This window comes from Cupressus sempervirens, chromosome 9 (genome assembly GCF_028749045.1).
Source record: "Cupressus sempervirens isolate cs-2001-9-10 chromosome 9, ASM2874904v1, whole genome shotgun sequence".
Lineage (NCBI taxonomy): Eukaryota > Viridiplantae > Streptophyta > Pinopsida > Cupressales > Cupressaceae > Cupressus > Cupressus sempervirens.
Window position 1 is genome coordinate 471,345,322 of NC_143126.1, and position 21,174 is coordinate 471,366,495.

General features: G+C 32.6%; 1 pseudogene; it reads left to right on the plus strand.

Moving 5' to 3' along the window:
• The first annotated feature begins 4,811 nt into the window (after nt 1–4,811).
• Nucleotides 4,812–7,433, plus strand: LOC149539360 (G-type lectin S-receptor-like serine/threonine-protein kinase At2g19130 pseudogene; annotated as a pseudogene).
• Nucleotides 7,434–21,174: the final 13,741 nt, after the last annotated feature.

A 21,174-nucleotide genomic window follows, 5' to 3' on the forward strand; every position in this document is an offset into this window, starting at 1 on the left:
GGCAGTTGCGGATTGTAATGCTGAACTTTGGCATAAGAGGCTCGGTCATATGAACAAAACAAGTCTTGAAGTTATGCTTCATAAAGACCAACTTCTGGGTCTAAAATTGGTTGATTTATAGTTATGTGAGCATTGCCTTTATGGCAAACAAAAGCACACCAGCGTTATAAGGACAAGTCATGAGAAGAAATCTTCTCAATTAGAACTTGTGCATTATGATGTTTTTGGTCCTACGGAGGTAACATCTCTTGGTGGTGCTAAATATTTTGTCACATTTCTTAATGATTTCACTCGAAAAGTTTGGATTTATATGCTGAATAACAAATCTAAAGTTTTTTCAAAATTTAAAGTTTTTAAGGCTATGATGGAAAATCATATTGGAAGAAAAATAAAATGCTTATTAATAGACAATGGTGGTGAGTTTTTTTCTATGGAGTTTGACAATTTTTGTGTAGATAATGGTATTCAGAGGATTAAAATAGTCCCGTATACACCTCAAGAAAATGGTGCAGCTGAGATGTTGAATCGAACTATTTTAGAAAGAGCTCAATGCATGTTATCAAATGCTGGTTTGGGGAAAGAATTCTGGGTAGAGGCCTGTAATACAACGGTCTATTTTAAAAAAAAAGCTCCTTTATCACATTTAGATTTTGACATTCCAGAAGAACGGTATCCTGGTAAGAGGATTTCCTATTGTCATTTACGAGTTTTTGGGTGTGATGTGTATGTTCATGTTCCAAAAGAACAGCGAACGAAATTGGATTTTAAATCTAAACATTGTATATTTTTGGGGTATGGTGAAGATCAATTTGGTTACCAGTTATGGGATTCAATCACTCAGAAAGTAATACGAAGCAGGGATGTTGTATTTAGTGATAAAGCATTCTCAGGTTTGAGTAATCAGAGGTCTAATTCTGATGATTTTATTAACTTTGATTTATCATATAATGGCAATACTTTTCTACGTTCTCCTCATGTTACTTTCCATCCCTCCACTATTGGTATGCCTTCAGGAAATGTAAGTTAATCTCTTACTACTCCATTGCCATGTTCCCTATTTCAACAAACTCCTCCCCTCACCTGTCGGTTCCCCACACCATGCCATTAGTCGTTACCCATGTTGTTGCGAAGGATGTAGACCCTGCGGTTTATATACAGTCACCCTGACCACGTGCGCTACACACTACTTCTCCTCACTCGCTGGTAGAGTCACCTCTGCATCCCCAATCTAGTGTCGAAGTCATTTTAAATCCCCTGCCAAATATGCTGCCTGACCAGCCTCCTATGCCAACTATGACGTCTACTACCCTACTGTTACAAATTACTGCAAACACAGAGGCTGAAAAACAAAAATTTTCAAATATAGAGGCTGCAAATCCAGAGGTTCCCACATCGTACAATATTAATTTAAGGTGGTCTACAAGAGAGAAGAAACGTCCCAGGAAACTTGATGACTATGAGCTATTATTTTCTCTCTGTTTTGATCAGGCAGAGCCCCAAACTTATAAACAAGCATGTTCTGATATTAATTCAGTGTTCTGGATGGATGCAATGCGAGATGAAATTGAATCTTTAAACTCAAACCAAACTTGGGATTTGGTTCCACTTCCAGCAAATCATAAAGCATTGAAAAATAAGTGGGTCTATCGCATCAAAGAGGAAGACGGAGGTCAAAAAAGATATAGGGCAAGATTAGTAGTGAAGGGATTTGCTCAGAAATAGGGTGTGGATTTCAATGAAATTTTTTCTCCAGTGGTGAAAATCAAAATAATTCGTTTGGTACTTGGCATTGCCGCAGCATGGGACCTCGAGCTTAAGCAACTTGATATCAAAACAACATTTCTACATGGGGATATTGATGAAGAATTATATATGGAACAACCAGAAGGCTTCATCAAACAGGGGCGGGAACATTTAGTTTGCAAATTAAAGAGGAGTCTTTATGGGCTGAAACAAGCTCCTCGTCAATGGTACTTGAAGTTTGATAATTTTATGACTCAACAAGGCTCTACCCGCTGCGAATCAGACCCATGTGTATACCACAAAAGGCTTTCGATTGGTGAGTTCGTGATCTTATTATTATATGTTGATGATATGTTGACTGCTAGTAACAGTATGAGAGTCATTCATGAGCTGAAGACACACTTGTCTCTTCATTTTGCCATGAAAGATTTAGGGGCAGTGAAGAGGATTCTTGGGATGGATATCATTCGTGATAGGCATAAAAGAGAACTCAAATTATCTCAAGAAAAATACATTCTTAAAGTTTTAGAAAAATTCAATATGTCCAATGCCAAATTAGTTGCCACTCCATTGGCTGATCATTTTAAATTATCTTCTAAGTTGTGTCCTTCTACTCCGGAAGAAAAACATACGATGGCAGGTATTCCCTATTCTTCAGCAGTTGGGAGTCTAATGTATGCCATGGTTAGCACACGTCCGGATATTGCTCATGCAGTGGGAGTTGTGAGTGGTTTTATGAGTAATCCTGGAAAAACTCATTGGCAAGCAGTTCAATGGATTTTTCGGTATTTCAGAGGCACTTCCTCTCATGTTTTATGTTTTAATAGTAAATCTCCTTACATCTGTGGATATGCTAATGCTGATATGGCTGGAGATTTAGATAAATGAAGATCAACAACAAGCTATGTGTTTAAGTTTGTCGGGGTAGCGATTAGCTGGACTTCTCGAAAGCAACCAGTTGTTGCTCTTTCCTCTACCGAGGTTGAATATATTTCTCTCACGGAGGGGGCAAAAGAGTTGATATGGTTACAACAATTGTTTGGAGAGTTGGGATTTAAACAATCCACTTTTACTCTATTTTCAGATAGTAGGAGTGCCATCTATTTGGCCCACAATTCAACCTTCCATAGTCGTTCTAAGCATATAGAAACCAGATTTCACTTCATTTGTCATGCTCTTGAAGACGGAAGATTAAAGTTAGAGAAGATTGACACAACAGTCAATCTGGCTGATATGTTCACCAAAGTTGTATCTCGAGAGAAGTTTGAATTCTATAGAGCTTCTCTCAGCATTGTGACAACATAGCCATAAGCACCAAGTGGGGGATATCTCTAAGCAGCTCGTCTTGTAGCGCTGATTGGACTTCAAGTGGGAGATAATTGTAGGGCCCATTTGCCATTGCACCAAAAGCCATGATTGTTAGTGAACATGGAACACCACATAATTAACCACTTGTGGGTAGGGGAGCATGTCACATCACCCAACACGTCCTTCTTCTCTTCCTCCTCACAATCCATTAGAGTAGCAAACGCTCCAAAGCATCCAAAATCAACAATTTGGATCTTTCTTAAAGCATCTTTCTTAAAGCTAACAATTTGGGCAAAATGCCGCTACGTTCTGGGGCTTGATGCCAAAACCCTACACCTTTCGTTTTGACTAAAGCTTCTCAATCTTCGCCATTAAAGACCTCCACGTATTGCATTGCTCATTCAAATTCACTCTCACCTCCCCCACACAGGTCAAATTTGACGACGTTAGCTCCTCGGCTTGGTACTCAAAATTCTTCTTGCTCAAGATAAAAGAACATAGGACTCGAATGCTCTCTCGCATTGTTCTGCCCATCCCAGAGAATTGACTTTGGCATTAAGTAGAAATAATAAAATATGAGTATTATCTTTATATAAAAATGAGGCACAATGCATTTTATTTAACAATTCAAATCATTATTTTTTGATAAGTTCTAAAATATGTCAAGTATGCATGAAACATTACAACTAAATGGTTTTTTTGGCATAGGCAATTATAGATTCACTATTAATTGTATCATTCCAAAAGATTAAATTTTGTAGATCATATTTTTAATATTTATATTAATTATAATATAATTATTAAATATAAATTATGATAAAAAATATAAATTAAAAGATATTCTTTTATTAAGTTATTATAAGCATAAGACTTATTTGATACTATGCTTTTTTATTTTTGTTAAGGAAAAAAATCTATATTCATATATATTTTATTTTAATTTTTATAATTACTAGTCATAATGCAAATTCATATATTTGATGTATATAATAAATAATAATCTTTATATACTTTTAATAACATATTTTTTTTTCCATAATTCAATATTTCTACTAAAAAAGACCATGTCAAACTTGATTTATGTCTTTGCTCTTAGCTATTAGCTTAATGTTATGCAACATTATCAAGACATTCTTTCACTTCTAACCCTTGCCCAGGACTCGAGCTCTAAAAGAGCTCTTGTATATATTTAAAATAATATATGATATTATAGTAACACTTCGAATTTAAAACACTAAAAGCAGTGTAAAATGTTCCCCGATATATCCACGGGAATAAAATATGAAGTAGTTGAAATGACGTCATGATTGACGTAACATACTCTCCAGGTCTTCTCAAATTTCTTTAAGAATAAGTTTGACGACTGGCATTTCGTCTCATTTCACTGAATTGTTTCGCAGTGGACAGGCACTTTGTGCCCTTTGAAATTGATGTTTAATGACTGGCTTTTCCATGGCAGCAGTCTCTTCAATCCTTAAAAATTAACACAATCAAACCATTAAATTCAAGTACTCTCCATGAATATAATTACTTAACATGAACGTTACTTGTAATTTTGGCTTGTACTGATCACTCACTCTTATCCCATTGGAGAAATTCTTATAAAAGAGTAGTGTGTTGACAATGCTTTGATTTACATTCAATGTCTTGTCACATTTCTTCCAGATTAGGTAATTAGGTAATTTCGAATCTCAACCGTGTCAGAATGCAACACAACAATTATTTTATAAGCTCCTATAATGGTCCTCCACGACATTTATTCTAGAAGAACATTTATGTTTGCAGCTTCTTGCTTTAAAGCCCGGTGGAGGTTCGATCAATGGCTCACAATTTGGCGATGGATGAGAAGCGGGCAAAATCCCGGTTAAGACTTGTTTTTGCAGTTGCTGTGTTTATTCCATTGAGTAGTTATGGACCAGCAGTAGTGAAGGCCGGAGACACTCTTTCCTTGGGCGCTTCGCTTGCTGGAAATCAGACATTGATTTCAGAGAATGGCACATTTGAATTGGGTTTCTTCAGCCCAAACGGAACCAATAACTGGTACGTTGGAATGTGGTACGCCAATATGCGACAGAAGATGATCGTTTGGGTGGCCAACAGAGAGACTCCCGCGAGAAACAAATCTGGAGTTTTGAAGCTGTCAAGAGAAGGTGAATTGGATCTGTTGGACGCAGAGGGTGCGTCTATTTGGTCGGTCAACATATCGAAGAAGGCATCCCGTGCTGTGATACTAGACTCCGGTAATATTTTGGTGCTGAGCGGTGATGACAACAAATCTGAAACTGTGTGGCAGAGTTTCGACATTCCGACAGATACCTGGTTGCCTGCAATGAGATTGGGGGAACAGCAAAAGCTGGTGTCTTGGAAAAGCTCGTCGGATCCTGCTCCTGGGTTCTTCTCCTTCCAGTCGGATCCATTTGGCTCCAAACAAATTGTGCTAATGTGGAATAACTCTGTTAAGTATTCGTGGAGCGGGCCTTGGGATGGTAGAATTTTCAGTCGTGTTCCAGAAATGTCAAACAAAAGGTTTTTCAGTGTCAACGTTGAAATCACCAGCTCTAGTTTGTATTTCAGTTTAACACCAACGCATAAGATAGATGCGCCCATGCGTTTCATCTTGACCAAGTCCGGAGATATTCGACTTGCTCTGTACGATGGGAACAAATGGAGCATGTTCTGGTCTCTGCCCAGAGACGAATGCGCCCTGTATGGCCTTTGCGGGGCTTTCGGCGTCTGTAACTCCAACAATTTTCAATTCTGCAGCTGCGTAAATGGCTTCACACCAAAAGACAATGAAACCTGGGATTCACGGGACTGGTTGTCCAGTGGCTGTGTTCGCCAGAGCCCATTGAATTGCACATTCGACAGATTCATCGACTCCAACGCAACGTCGTTTACTGATTATGGTTCTTCATTCCCAGCGCCCACAAAGACGGATTGCGAGAATACCTGCCTCAGCAACTGCTCGTGCACTGCTTATGCTTTCAATGCACCTTCAGGCCCCTGCCAAATCTGGTCCACACCTCTGTTTGACTTGCGTGATTCTTCGTCAATCAGCAATTCAAATGTCTTCATTCGAGTAGCCGCTGCGTCTGCCCTTGCAACGTTTGATCCACCATCGTCATCCCAACGCAAAACCGTGATGCCTCTTGTGATTGCTATTGTCACTGCGCTCGCCATCGCTTTAGCTGTCTTTTCATTTTTTATGTGGAGGAGGCGACAAGATCGGCTACAATCTACTATTGAACGTTGTGAAGAATATTCTTCCTACTCTTTTCTTGGAATGTTCAGTGACAAGGAGTTGAAGATTGCGACCAGGAACTTCAAGTCTAAGCTGGGGAGCGGAGGATTCGGCTGAGTGTTCAAAGGATCTCTACCAGACGGTGTACTTGTGGCCGTGAAGAAATTGGAGTGCAGTTCAAACCGAGATGAGAAGCAATTCCGAGCGAAAATCAGCTCACTTGGAAACATACAATATGGGAATTTAGTAAGGCTTCGAGGGTTTTGTGGACAAGGATCCAAAGTACGGTTAGTGGTGTATGATTACATGCCCAATGGATCGCTGGATTCCATACTCTTCACCAGTGGCTCCAAAAGTAAAAAGAAGGTACTCGACTGGAAGGCTCGGTTCAAGATCGCCTTAGGAACTGCTCGAGCTTTGTTTATCTCCAGGAGGAATGCAGAGATCGCATCATTCACGGCGATGTAAAGCCTGAGAACATTCTGCTTGATGCTGATTTTTCCCCCAAGTTGGCTGATTTCGGGTTGGGAAAGCTTGTGAACAGGGATTTAAGTCGTATTCTGACCACAACGAGGGGAACGAGAGGTTATTTAGCTCCGGAATGGATTTCTGGTGTTCCCATAACTCCAAAGGTCGATGTATACAGCTTTGGTATGACGCTCTTGGAAATCATTTCTGGGAGAAGAACTTTGGATTTAGATGTGCAAGATTCAAGTATGTATTACTTTCCGCCATGGGCTGCAACCCAATTAGTCAGGGGAATACGAATAATGTTGTGGAAAAGGGTGTTGCTGAGGACGAAAATATTGAAGAGGTCAGAAGAGCAAGTGTTGTAGCATTGCTCTGCATTGAAAGAAATGAGGAGATGAGGCCAACCATGGGGCAGGTGGTGCTAATGCTGGAAGGGAAAATGGAGCCAGCTCCTTTGAAAATTACGACCCCTGTGCTTGTTGACAATCGAACAAATCAGAGCTACACTACTGAGAGTGACGTGGTTAATCTAGAGTAATGTGAGCACTCTCAAAGGGTCCAGAGGGATTGAAACAAAGATTTTTTTAGTAGTTGTCTTATTTACTTTTCTCGAAATACTATTTTTTATTAATTACATTTTAGGAATAAAGAAATATTTTGCCTCCATCAATCATGTAGTTTATTGTTTCCATATAATGGAGCACGTTGGATTTTTAATAAATAAACTCTATAAGAATAATAAAAATCTATAAATAAATATATAAATAAACTCTATAAGAATAGATTCAAATAATAATATATTATATTAAATTGTAATAGTTTTTCAAACAACACTTTGCACTTTCAATTGTTCTCAACTTGTTTTTCAAAAAAATCACCTTGGAAAAAGTCTGCAATCAATTTATTTAAAGATGAGGGAACAACCTACAATTTAATGATTTACTTTTCTAGATTTGATTTATGCATGAAGAAAATTGTAGACTTAGTCTTAATGTCAAAAATATGCACAATCAAATCCTAAAACAAAATTATAAAAATTGAATTGTGGAAATTTGATATTGTTTTGATTAAAAAGGTAGGAAGAGGGTCCTAAACCTAGATAACAACAAAGAGAACATATCATATCTGTCCTAGATCATTATAGCCATTCAACAGAAAAGCAAACTCTAACCTACTATATTCATGTCTTAGTGGGAAACCCACTTGATTTACATCAGCGAGCATGCAACTCATTTTTTAATATTTCAAATACATTATTCTATTATACCTTAGGATTATTGGTACACTCCCAACAACATCTTCACATTTTTCTCCAATAAAAAATTTGTTATGGTTAGCAATTATTCACCTAGGACAAAGCGTAAATTTTTAATGTAATTGACAAGATATATGTTCTCTAAATCATGAATCTTAAGTTAAAAGAAAACATGTTATCAAGTACGAAAATAATCAAAGGAGAAATGGTGAATGAATATCTATCAAATGCATTTTCATCTTTCACATTCACCTGTATATTGACATTAGTATTTCAAAGCATGACTATAACAACATTTGAAATCATGACTCGCAAAAGAAGCAAAACCTTGACTGTTTGTATGAGATAGGTCATCCTCTATATTACACAAATAGATTAATAATGAAAACCTTATCAAATATAGGAAAGTTGGCTTTAAAGTGAGTGCATCAATTACTCCAATGTCTGCATTAGTGTTACATTTTTGTGAAATAATTGATTACATGAAAAAATCAATATCTCAAACCCTAGAAGCAATTTTTGTAAATACTTTGCTTTATCGTAATATTTGAAGGATTGAACTTTGATGATTGATATTTTGATAATTTAGCCATAAAGTGATTAAAATAGGGTTTATCGGTTGCTATTTCTCTTGCCAAAAAGCCCTTGTTCATTTGACTTGGTTAAGTTTCCACATTGACAAATTAATAGGGAATTTTAGAGATCTCATTATAAATTGTATAACTAAGCCTATGTAGTGCAACTCTAAATTTCAAAGGAATGCTTTTGTGAGAATGAAAAATTCACCAATCAATATTATCTATACATTTACTTGAAATTACCAAACCATATAAAATAGTTCTCCAAAAAACGGTGTTTATATTACATCTTTGACAAATATAATAAAGATAGTAATCATTAGATGAACCTTGCATTGGCCACAAGATGCAACCTCTACACTATATGCTAATATGAGTAATTAAATTTGGCTCATAGGATTGTATAATACTATCCACTAACCTCCCCCATTTCCTTCCTCTACCTTTGCCCCATGGCCACAACAATTGCAAGACTTTCTATGTAGTCTAGATGGTCTTAAAATATTGATCCATATTCAGAAAAATGAAAATAAGTTAGAGAAATTTACTAATATGAAAACACAAGACCAACTCAAAAATCTAGTTCTTGTGGCATCCTTAGAGGAATTAAAAAATGAAAAAAAAAATGATTGAACTGGTGTAGTCACGAGACTACCTTAGAAATTTTGTTATGGTGGAATTGAAAGACTAGACAGAAATCAAAATAAACTTTAGAAAATCATTAAAATGGAAAAGAGAGATTTCCGCAAATCAAGTCCTTCTTTCCAAATCATATTCTCTAATCTCTCCATTTATAAAACCAAAGAATCTCCCAAATGCATATAAAAATTCAAATATATTTTGTATTCTACGAATATAATTATCAATTGAAGTCCATTCTCTATTGTTAGGATCAAATCTTTAATCCCCACCATTTTCTAAATCTATGATGTGTGATATTCCTCCAATAACAACACCTAAAGCCCTCCAAAATGGATGTGGAATCTAAGAAAAATAGAGAAAATAAAAAGTACAAGGCACTCTAAAGAACACACCAAAATGAGTGCTGATGAAGATAGGCTCATAATTCTATTTATAAGGAAAAACTACATTAAGTTGTGTGCCAATAACATGATTCCATATTATACGGCTATGGCTAAGAACATGAAGTTCACAAGTGCATTAAATAATGCATTGGAAGGCTTAAACACCTGCGTAGCCTATAATTAATTAATTCTAACATTCCCCCATAAATTATTTATACTATTTATTTAAAATATCCCTCCATAATCTACAAAAACTGGGTCCTAGCCTAAAGCCTTGTTAGGTTTCCTTTTACAATCATTTATTCACTTGCAACCATGAGATACTAATTTGACTTCTCATAAGCCAAGAAGATTTCTAAGAAATATGTAAACTTAGTCTCACATAATGCCTTTGTAAAGATATCAGCTAGTTGATTTTTTGTCTTGCAATATTGAAGATGTATCAGCTATTGTTGGATAAGATGTTGAATATAATGATGATACACGTCAATGTGTTTTGTTTGAGCATGATAAATTGGAATCATAGACATGGAACTTTAACTATCACGATGAAGTAAAGAAGGTCCCATTTCATGTTGTTTTAGTACTAATAGAATAGCTCATACCGAAGTTATTTCCTTTGTTTCTTCATTTGCAATAGTATACTTAGCCTTTATTGTAGACAAAAAATAACATTTTTGTTCTTACAACACAATGAAAATAAGGACCAGAACCAAGACTAAGAAGATAACATGTAGTTGATTTTTAGTCATTTGCACAAACCTACCCAATTTGAATCTAAATATTTAACTAGTTGAAGATCTCCAAAAGAAGAGCAAAAAATACCCAGATTCATAGTTCCTTGCACATATCTCATTATTCTCTTAGCTACCAACCAATGTGGAACCTTAGGAGAAATAAAAAACCTTGAAACTACACCATTTGCAAAACAAATCTTTGGTCAACTATGATTCAAGTACACCAAACTACCATTGAACTTCCTATATATAGTAGGATCAACATCCTCACATTCCATGGTTATGTTTAGGATCATGGTGTGCTAAAGAGTGGCAATATGAAAAATATGTAGTTTTGAAATACCTCAAGGGATTTCAAAATCCATTCCAACTTGTTTCTTGCACATCCTAATACCAAACCAAATAATTAATACCTTTATAAGACCTAGTATATCTTTGGATACCAATGGGCTACAATGTCAACTTTAATAACTTTCCAAGAAATGTGTTTTTGGCCTATTCTTGTGTTTTTTCACTTCAAACATGTATCTAGCGATAGAGAAGAAGAAAGACTACATCTAGACAGAGTATCTATCAACACTTATGAATCTTGTCACTTTGATTCCCAAATCTAGAATATTGTGATTAAAAATAGCCTAAAACTTATATTAATACAATTGATATATATATATATATATATATATATATATATATATATATATATATATATATATATATATATATATATATATATATATATATATATATATATATATATATATATATATATATATATATATATATATATATATATATATATATATATATATATATATATATATATATATATATATATATATATATATATATATATATATATATATATATATATATATATATATATATATATATATATATATATATAGAGAGAGAGAGAGAGAGAGAGAGAGAGAATAAAAACTTTGATAAGGTTATTGGAGGAAAATATAGAAACATATGAAAAGTTAGGTTTTATAATCTAATTTCAAGATAAGGGACATTACAAATGGTATGACCACATAATGCTACCATCCTATGAATTATGATACTTCAATCATAGATATGAAATAGGAAGATCACATGAAGACCAGATGTTGAGATACTCAATAGATAGAAGTCAAATACAAAAGATAAATATAACATCTAATTATAAAACTATACATTACATGGTCAGGATCTCTATACAAGGAAATATAGAAACAATAATAACAAGGAAATTACAAAACCTATATTGTCAAAGTTTGAGATAAATGTTTTGGGCACAAATCAATTGCACCACGTGAGGAGTTTTACGAAAATCTAGTCACCCTCCCTAGTAGAAGAGAATAGTGATGTTTAGCGAAAAATATCTTTCAAGGATATGATGCAAAATTTGTATACCCATCCTATATTAGTCCCACAAGGGGGCATGATAGTGAAAACAATATTCATCATTACATCAGCATCACATTTTACAAAACCTCATATCTTGGTGAATGATTGCATTTAACTAGAGGTTTAAATTCAATCTTGTCAAAGACCAATATAGGAGGGGTTTTACCATAAATTATTCTAGAAGGAGATCAAATAGCATAGGAAGAAGGAAATTAGAGTTAGAGTACAAAGTCTGATAACATCAAGAGCACATGTACATTTTGTCCAATTAAGACCCTGAGTTAGTTACCAAAACCTTCTCACCATGTAGAAAATGAATAAATATATAAATGGAAAATAGTGAATCGGATCTATCAAAGAAATCACAAGGAAACATAAAAGATGTTGATTGCACCTTATTATAATATCAATTAATATCTAAAATAATTGTTTAAGGAGTATAACGTAATTTATATCCTACTCCTCTCCATAATCACATCAATTTGGGCTATATTTAACAAAAAAAGATAATTTCTTTTACACTTATATGGATTACATCAGAGGATCAATAAGATCATACACTATATATACTAAATATTGATTAGTCTATATATCACACTAAGTGACATAAGGAATTTTAAAATCAACTAGAAGAACAATAAGCATTGGCAACTAAACAAGAGCCCTGTAGAGCTTGAGTCCCTTCCTTATGCAAGGAAGGAGAAGTATTGAAAGAGGATATTCAATCATGTTGTTTTTAAAGGGAGAGAAAGTGAACAATTATTAGAAATTAGAAAAATGTATCATAATATCTTAATTTTTTTATCCAACATTATCTAAGTACATTATCACAAATGAGACATCAAACATTGCATGTAATACGATGTAGATCTAAGTATTTTCATTAAAAAAACTCATATCAAAATAATATTTTTGACCTCATTAGGGTAAATATGGAAGTAGTCAATGGTCATAATCAAATTTTGAAGCATGCATATAAAAATAATTTGATTTCTCACTATCAAACAAATAAAAGGGAGAGCCATTTAATCTAATATTACTACATTTTCAATCATTCCTTGGAAAAATATAAGATTTCCTCACTAAAATCACATATTTTGTGAGAATTCCCTACTTAAAAGAAAGTAGTGTAGATTATAATCATATATCAAGAGCAAGTCTTACTAAAAAAACATTCAAGAAAACATTAGGTATGATTAATTTGTTTATACACTAAAATACTTCATAGTCCAACCAAGGAATCAAATGTATCCTTATCTACCATTCTTCCATTCAGATGTTTTATTGCCACAAGCCTCTCATTGCATTGGAAAATATGAAACCTTAAAATTGAAAAAATTAATCCCTAACTTATGAAAAAGAAAATAAGAATTGTAAGAAACCAAGAAAGAAAAACTTGGAAATGAATCAAGCACAACAAAGAGTCCTGTCAGTGTGTACCTTATGGACCAACTCTTCCATTATATTCATTGCCAACTCTTAAATAAATATTTCTTGAGCTTTGAGATAAAACTTGGTATTGATGCATCCATGATGCTACATTGAAAATGAAGCTTTAGTAATATTATCACTACCTTGCAACAAAAGTGGTATATTAGATGGCACATGTCATCTCAACTTAATGGTCATATTTTTAAATGTATCTATCCTCCCTACAAATTATGCTCTTATTTTATTTTGAAAATTATAAACAAAATTTAGTATGAGTTCTTCATAATTTCAATGGTAAATAACACAAAATAATAGAAATCTGCTAAGAATTAGTTATATTTTGTAATACGAAAAAATCAATATTTTAACTTCTAGGTACAAGAGGATGGTCCAAGCCCTCATTTTCTAAGAAAATTTTAATAATAAAAATCTAAAAGACTACTGGAAGAAAACACAAATTCAATAATAGAGTTTACAATTTAATGGCGAATATTGTACCTATCATAATATAAATGTAGTGTTATATAAGTTGTGCAATTTTCCAAATAGAAGATAATAGAAAAAAATTACTTTGCACCAATATTAACTTGGTTTCCAAATTAACTTTATTTCCTTTTATTTTCAGATCTTGCACCCACAAAAAAATTTACATATCCTTCTATTCTCATATCTTGCACCCAAATTTTGTCATTTATATAATATAGTTTTTGAAAATATCATATGTCCTTTGAATATAAACCCCATTATAGAATATCACTCATTAGTGAAGGGATGAATTGTACTTTCGTGACTTGTAAATTAATCAAATTTATGTGGATGGAAAATTATAATTTTAAAAGTCAAACAAAGCCTCATTTGTCCTTCCAAAAATAAAGCCTCCACATCTACTCCCACACACTCTGATTATCTATTTTTATTTCTCATTAACATATATGTTTTCAATAAAACAAAAATTGGATAACAATATATCTTGAACTAGAATTTGTTCATATATTATTTTGTATGTAATGATTAATTTATTATTAGCATATTTTGTATAAAATTATTAATAATATAATGATATTTTGGTACGTGTTTAATATTTTTTAGTATACTTGTCTTAATTGATATATAATTATTATGTAATCTAATAATTAATGTTTCTTTTTTAATTAACTAAATAACATCAAAATCTTCACAAAATTAGGGCAAGAAGTGTCATCCTCAAATATTGGAGAGTAAACAAAGACAATTAGCTCATCAAACAACTTACAATTTTGGAGAGGCTATTATCTTCTCCAATTAGATTGTGTGTATCCATCAATTTACATTCATGTTGAGAAGCATCAAGGCCTAAAATGAGAAGGTTGCAAAGATGTTATGTATGCATCTAGACAAAACATTTATTGGGTTCCAAAAATAGGTTTTATGATCAATGAGGAATAATAGATATTAGCATGGGCGTAGTAGCATAGAGATCACACTCAAACCTATGGTTTAAATAGGACTATATCAATTTTTGTAGTCAAGCATATAATTTTTATCATTTCCTCCCATCACCTCAAATCCATGAATCAAGTGCAAATATGTGTCCTTATAGCAAATAAGAAAACACAAGAGACAACTTGATTAGAACAAAATACAATTGATGCTAATGAGATGTATTCAAATTGGCATTGGATAGTCTTAAATGACCATGTAATCTTAAGTGATATTGCACTAGGGCCACCCTATGGTGTTGGACTTCCTTTGGATAGGTTAAGGTCCCAAAAAAAAATAGTGGCTGAGGAGAGCTATGAATGGAAAAAGGAGGAGCGGTGCAATGAATAAGCACCCAAACTCAACATAGGTGTCATCTAAACCACCTTAAGAAATGGACAACTCAACAAATGGCTAAAAATCCTTTACCATGCTGCAAAATTTTAATTTAGATCTTCAAAATTTCAATGGAAATTATCACACAAGATACTCCACATGATAAGTTTCCAAACCCACCCTCAAAATGGGAAAAAAAAAACTCATTTAAAACAAAGCAATGATTAATACAAAAAAATAGTAGATTTAAGGCATTTAAGCCACTTATTTTTGTAATAAGTGTACCTATGTTGATTATTTTCCATTGTAGAAATATTTTCCTAGAGAAACCAAGCCAATAACAGATCAATTCATCCACTAGATAATGAGGCATGTATAATTAAAACTTAAAACTAAAAAGCTTCACCTAATCACAACTTTGTTGAAGTTTCTTCTTCATTTGTGGGTTATAGATTTAGGGTTTGAATGTCTGTACTATAAAGATACTACAATCTTTTTCTCTCAACTAAAATTTGTGAGCCAACTTTGAATATAAGCCTAATATGAAAAGTGTGAAGAACTCACATTATTTCTCCTAAGACGAACAAAAACCATCTCTCCAATTGTGTGTTCAATCTAAACATATGTATAAATATTGCAAACATGAAAACTCATGGGATGACATCTGGCTTGATAATTTGTTGCCTAGTATCAGGGACATGCAACTACATTTCTATAATTTCATGTATTTAGAGTATGAAAAGGAGCTTCCACATTTTCCACTTTTTCAATCTTACATGTAATAATTATATTTTAATGAAAATTTTCCAAGGAGAAAAGAAAAAAACCACTAGGGAAATATAGCATGACAAATAGGAAAATAGAAATAAAAAACAAACAAATTAGTTTACTAGAAATATTTTTATAGATTATAGGATGAGTTAAAGTTGTTTATTTCCTAAAATTTCAAGTAATATGAAAATACACACTGAAAACTATAGTCTACTACCTTACGACAAGGACTAATAAATGATAAATGGTGTGTAGGGACATAAGTATGTGCATACATCATTTATGAAAATTGGAACTTTGTTCAATCAAATACAAATTAAAGGAAATATGAGAGATGTCAAGTGTTAGGAAGATAAGTTATTACAATAGAACACTCACATTTAAATGAAAATATTATTAACAGTGTCAATTTTTATTCAAAAGATGAATCACCACTGTAAGTTGTATTAAGAAAATACAGACATAGGTTTGATCCCACTAAATGGTAAAATAGTTAAATATTGTTGATCATGTGATTGCAATCATAGATCACTAAATCAATAAATAATACAATATGTAAATAAATTCTCTCCTTGGGTGAATGAAAGGTGATGAAAGAAATAGAATTAGAGCACTATATTGGGTGCTCATTGGAAGGAAGTGGAAAATTACAAGAAGGAATTAGTGTCCTTATATCAAATTTAGTGTAGAAAGAAAAATTTGAAAATATAAAGAATGAACAAAATCAAACTACATAGAAGCTACCTATTAAATTAAATATTAGATTGTCCTACGTCAGCAACAACATGGGTCTACTAGTAAGAAAGAGATGAATAAGGATGTAAAGACAAAAGGAGATAAAAAATGATATAAGGAAAGTATATTAATCATTTAAAGAGATTTATAAAGAGAATACTATTGATTATAGTATAAAAGATAATCACAAATCAAATTGACATCTTAGTCATCCAATACTCTCGGCATTTACTACAGTATTTATACCAAGATAATCTTCTTAAAAGCCAAGAATGAATTATAATTTCTCTTTTTTGAATACCACTAAAATAGAAATCTAAAGTTATATGGAGGATGGTCAAAGAAAAAAATGTGATTTGATAGGACTATCATAAGATTCAAGAGTCCTCCTAGTGCACATGTTACACAAGCAATGGTAGGCACACCACTAAGGAATGTGGAATTATGCGAATGTTTATCATCACTTAATAATATAAATTATTTAATAATATAATTTGTTAATGATATTGTGAATTTTTAATATTCCTATTAGAATATCAATAGGATGAAGTTTAATATGATCATAAATATTGAGTAGAATTAGTAAATAAGAATAATAATTTGAATAGAATTTATGTTTTTTATGAGGAAAGGAATAATTATACAGATAGTATTATTTATTAATATGAATTTTAATACTATTTTTATTTTGAATAGTTCATTATTTTCAATAGTATCATTATCTAAATTATGGGAGGACAACTGTGTTGTTACTAAAGAGGAGCTTGTCTAAGACCAAGTGATTGGATCTTTGTCCTAAGATAGGGTAGGGGTTAGTAACCCATGATCTTTCAAGACTTGGATTTGTAAACTTTGAGGGAATCCATTTGCCCATTTGACATCTAGGTAACTTGGATAACATCTATACCCTCTAATCCTAAATTTAGATAATAAAATATAACAAGAATTAATGTTACTTCCTATATGACAATAAAAAAAGGTAGTGATGTTACCAAGGAGGGGCTTTTCTAAGTCCAAGAAAGTGGTTCTTGTCTCAAGATAGGGTAGGGGTCAATGATCCATGATCTTTTGAGACACGAGCTTGGACCTATAAAATTTGAGAGAATCTATTGCACATTTGACATCTAGACAACTTGGATAATATCAATTCCTTCGATCTTTTGAGGTTGACATAGAGTAATTTATCATGATTCACATTTTCTTGAAAATAATGTATACAAGTATGTACTAATGATAACTTGTGGTTGCATGATTTTCTATCAAAGAGGTAAAATATGTAAATCATCTCTTTACTCCAGTGAATTGTAAGGCATCAATCATGAATGCATGTATTATATGTCCACATTGTTTTAGCTTTATTTTTTTAGACACTCATGTGTCTGAATTGTATTTTCATGTGTTTGTTTCATTTTTTCATGCATTAATATGTCTACTTAATGTCTACATTATGTTTTTATGTATTAAGATATATGCTCCATAAATCTCTTAGGTTTTCTTGCATCTAAATATATGATTTATATCCATGAGGAGGGTTACATATTAATGATCTTTGCTTGACGACAAGAGAATTTGAGAGTGGTAGAGTGTGATATCCTCATCTTGACATATAATTTAGAAATGAATAACTATAACATTATATATATATCCCCACCAAGGGATCCAAAAGAATTAACCTAAAATTTTACTAAGTTTTCCAAGCATTTTTTTTTTAAAACATGAAAGTAAAACCATTCATAACTTAGTAGCAAAAGCAACAACAAACATTCAACTGAAAGTAAACATAACATAACATAACAGGCTACATTCTTCAAGGATCCCTTAACGTTGAATCACATCTAATTTATATATTTTTCTAACATCACATCCTCATAAAATAATAATGACACACCCAACATATTTAAACAATATAGAAGTGTTGTTTTAGTAATTACATTTTAGATTGCTCAATCATCCACTATACATGTCACAGGGTATGAAAGGCTTAAAAGAATAATCATTTGTAGAAATAAAGATACATCATCCTCATTGAATCCATGATACAAGTGCAATAAAGTAAATGAAACTATTAACATACATGATACATCCATCCATTAATAAAGATATAACAACCAGCATAAAAGATATCCATATTCTAACATAAAACACAACTAATCTAAGTGTGCGGTTCCTCCTAACCGTCATAGTATCATTAGACCATTGTTGGCCCTAGCCATCCCTCCGCATGTAACATCTCAAGTCACCGAAGAGATCATCAGTATTAACATAGTAGGAATGTCACTCATAAATCATACTACATCATATGCAGAAAGAAATCTAACATGCTACAACATATGTATAAAGAAATCTAACATACTAGAATAAAGCATAAGATGATCCTACAAAGCAGATAACATCATCTATCACATGCTAATCATCAATATAAAGAAATATGTCAATAATTACATCCACCATAATGATCCTAGAATAGAATGAAGATAAATGTCAATAAAGAATGCATCAGCCACGGTGTCTCAGACAAATCTCAAATGGTAAGAGTGGAAAAGCACTACCACCCAACCGCATGGAACCTAAATGGTCCACTCCCACCGTGCTGAGGAGATAATCTCAAGTCCCAAATAGGTTATCAAAATTACATAGCATAAATATTCTCAAAGTCCAAGAATCCTAAAAGTATACTAACTCAAAGGTTCCAAGCACAAAACAACATCTAATCCCAGAGGCACACAAAGACATGTAGGAAACCTACTATACAAGCGAGAAAGTATCATCACACGGATCACTCTAGAGTTACCCTAGCAATCTCTCAAAAGACCCCAGCCCCCTAGTGATCCCTGTGCGGCCACTAGTATCCTCTCATACTGACGAGGCATACTATGAAATGCAAGGTCGCAACCAAGCATTCTCTCTACTCCCATCCTAGTCTATACTAGCACTTGAGGCATGGGAAAGAACATACAATTATCTTATTAGGTTCATTTAATCCCCATTTAGTGTAAATGTTTTCACTTATTAAAACAACTTACAATGAGTTATCCTGGCAGCCACTTAGGGCCCTGGCCCCAATTGCAAGCCACTTCCTGACAGTACAAGTAGATAACCTACCCTAAGCTCATGGAATCATAAATCAAAAAATCACCACAGTCCTATACAAGTGACTGGAAAAATACCAAAAGAATAATCCATAATAAGAGCATTAAATCTCCATGAGCACATGAAAAGAATCCATAGATAATCATGACCACAATAGTTCTCTATTGGTAATTGAAGGTATCACTGATAATCAAAGTATACATTGGTTCTCAATAACCAAAATATATCTCAAAATCATACTGATCGAAGACTCCAAAATGGTTGAGTCAAAACATGCCACAACATGACATCATCAAGAAATAAATCAACATTTTAGTCCCATCATGGTGACTAGAAAGTAATCCAAGGATAACTAATTGATGACTCAAAAATGGTTAAGTCAGGTGTTTCAGATACATATAACTCAGCTTCACTCAAGAAGACTGATGAGCAATAACAATCAGTAAATACAAACATCTCATAGAGCATACCATCACATTACCATGGTTGGGTTTATAAAGAATCAATATCAAAAGACATCATCATGACATCACAATCATAACCCTCGAGCCTCTAGTAGATGTCCTATAGCTAGTCAACACTAGTCAACACAAAAACCCAAAACAAGAAGCATAGAGAAAACACAATGCAAGCACATATTTTTGGTTTGCTAAAATTACATAGTTGAATTGAGTATGGAGGTCTCAGTTTCTATTTGCAAGTGTACTTCATGTGTACAAGTTCTTTATTTAATCTACAAGTCAATGCATTTATCTTTTCAACTTAAACATAATGTTATGCCTTCATTATTTTAAAACAATTTTCTAGAATAATTCAAAGATAATTACTTATCCATATCCTTTGCATTCTTCCTCAAAATCAATGTCACCAATCACTTCCCAAAAAGCATCACTCAATATTTAAATTTTAAGATTAAGACTTATCACCTTCAATTAAGTGACCCACAAATTCCCTGAATTCGTTATTATCGACTAAACAATTAAAACTCTATTATCAATTAAATTTAATTAATTCTACGATTAAATTAACTAGTAGCTATGTTAATAACTACATGATTATCAACTGATGATAATTTCGTACATTAAGAGTCAACTATGTTTCATTCCATCAATGTTCAAATTAATACTTTAATAATAACAAGTTCTAACAAATCCCCAATACCAAATATTAATATCTCAAATAAATTCCTCCTATGTATGTTGATTAATAAATCAATTAATTAATACTCCTCCGATTATTAACTAATTCAAATTGATTAATATCTTTTACCAAAACTTTAATCATTAATTAATCTCCACTAAATTAACTTTAATCAGATTGATTGATGACTATTTAGACCATTTATACTATTATTTATTAATAATTTGTTAGACCCAACAAACATTAATAAATAATAAACTCATCAAAACTATTATTAATCGATCTAGAGAAACCTTACATAAACTTCATTGGTTAATATTTAACTAACTCTTAGCACAATTAAGGTATATCAATAATTTATTTAACGTATTAATAATAACATAATAATTCAAATCGTAGCAATGTTATAATAATATTATAATTTAACAATGACTCCTTAGTTAAATCTTAATCTAATATCATT